Consider the following 2,204-nt stretch of genomic DNA (forward strand, 5'->3'; position numbering starts at 1 on the left):
TTTATATGATTCAACAATTATATAATTATTTGAAAATCTGTGCTTGTTGACTTCAAATTTATCAGCTTGTCTTCATTTCCGTCTTACCGGGGTTAAAACCTATAGAAATTTTTTGGAGGTGATCTAGGAGAAATATATTTTAGTCCTTTCATTCAAGAAAATGTTTATTTTCATATTTGAATTACTGTTTGTCTATGAACATAATTGTATGTTCTAATTTATTTTCTTCTAGCATAGATATGTTTAATACGTAAATTAACTTTCTTCAATATATGTAACAGAATGCGTATGTCCTTCAGTATATATAAAGTTAATATATATCAAACAAGTTAGTTCAGTTCAAAGATGATACCTTATTCAATAAATATTGCTAACAAAAAAGACTTATCATTCAAAGTAGATGAAATTGTATCTATTTCACACCATAGAAAAAAACGAAGTCCAAATAAATTGAACATTTAAGTGTAGGCTATAAAATAATACAGATCTTGACACCTGAGCGCGATTGCAGATGGGCTGCACCTGGCCTCATGGGTTGAGAAGAAAGCCAAGGTCACTGCAGGAATGAATGCTGTGGAAGAAAACCAGGGGCCCGGGGAGTCTCAGAAGGTGGAGGAGGCCAGCCCTTCTGCTGTGCAGCAGCACACTCACCCCGCATCCCGCACTGTGGCTACCACGCCTGAGCCCTTGGGCGTCAATGCTGGGGACAAGAACACCACCAAAGCAGGCGATCATGAGCCGGAGTACGAGGACGGCCAGGGCTTTGGCATTGGGGAGCTGGTGCAGGGGAAACTGCGGGGCTTCTCCTGGTGGCCAGGCCGCATTGTGTCTTGGTGGATGACGGGCCGGAGCCGAGCAGCTGAAGGCACCCGCATGGTCATGTGGTTCGGAGATGGCAAATTATCAGTGGTGTGTGGTGAGAAGCTGATGCCGCTGAGCTTGTTTTGCAGTGCTTTCCACCAGGCCACGTGAAACAAGGAACCCATGTACCGCAAAGCCATCTACGAGGTCCTGCAGGTGGCCAGCAGCCGTGCAGGGAAGCTCTTCCCGGTTTGCCACGACAGCAACGAGAGTGACACTGCCAAGGCCGTGGAGGTGCAGAGCAAGCAGACGATTGAATGGGCCCTGGGAGACTTCCAGCCCTCTGGCCCCGAGGGCCTGGAGCCAGCAGAAGAGGAGAAGAATCCCTACAAAGAAGTGTACACGGACATGTGGGTGGAATCTGAGGCAGCCGCCTATGCACCACCTCCACCAGCCAAAAAGCCCCGGAAGAGCACAACGGAAAAGCCCAAGGTCAAGGAGATTATCGATGAGTGCGCAAGAGAGTGGCTGGTGTATGAGGTGCGGCAGAAGTGCCGGAACATGGAGGACATTTGCATCTCCTGTGGGAGCCTCAGCGTCACCCTGGAACACCCCCTCTTCATTGGAGGAGTGTACCAAAACTGCAAGAACTGCCTTCTGGAGTGTGCATACCAGTACGACGACGGCTACCAGTCCTTCTGCACCATCTGCTGCGGGGGCCGCGAGTTGCTCAAGTGTGGAAACAGCAACTGCTGCAGGTGCTTTTGCGTGGAGTGTGTGGACCTCTTGGTGGGGCCTGAGGCTGCCCAGGGGGCCATTAAGGAAGACCCCTGGAATTGCTACATGATGTGCGGGCACAAGGGCACCTACGGGCTGCTGCGGCGGCGAGACGACTGGCCCTCCCGGCTCCAGATGTTCTTCGCTAATAGCCACGACCAGGAATTTGACCCTCCAAAGGTTTACCCACCTGTCCCAGCTCAGAATAGGAAGCCCATCCGGGTGCTGTCTCTCAGGACCCTGCATCAATAAGGAGCTCTTATCATCATCACTGACTCTAAGCAGTGGCAATAAGGCCTTGAATAATTTCGTGCAAAGTGCCAGTTATTTAAGTCATGGTAATTAGAAGTAAACTTGGAAATTATTAAATTATTCAAGTGTAGAAAATTGTAAGTTCTCAAATTACCAACTGATCCAAATATTTTTTTCTACCAAAAGAAACACTCGTGCGTTTAAGAACTATTACTGTACTCAGAAGTGTAGATTTTAACAGATACTCATCAAAGCTTGTGTATGTTCAGAAGAGGCATTTGAAACTCCTAGATTTCAACTCTTATACAGTTAAAGGAAATATATACTTGCATCTAAAGAGATTAAAAATTCACAATGGTCTTCCATTTGTAACA

General features: G+C 46.9%; 1 pseudogene; it reads left to right on the top strand.

The window, feature by feature from the left end:
* Window positions 1–543: 543 nt before the first annotated feature.
* LOC716983 (DNA (cytosine-5)-methyltransferase 3A pseudogene) lies at window positions 544–1,830 on the top strand (annotated as a pseudogene).
* The last annotated feature ends 374 nt before the right edge of the window (window positions 1,831–2,204 follow it).

This window comes from Macaca mulatta, chromosome 6, assembly GCF_049350105.2.
Source record: "Macaca mulatta isolate MMU2019108-1 chromosome 6, T2T-MMU8v2.0, whole genome shotgun sequence".
Taxonomy (NCBI): domain Eukaryota; kingdom Metazoa; phylum Chordata; class Mammalia; order Primates; family Cercopithecidae; genus Macaca; species Macaca mulatta.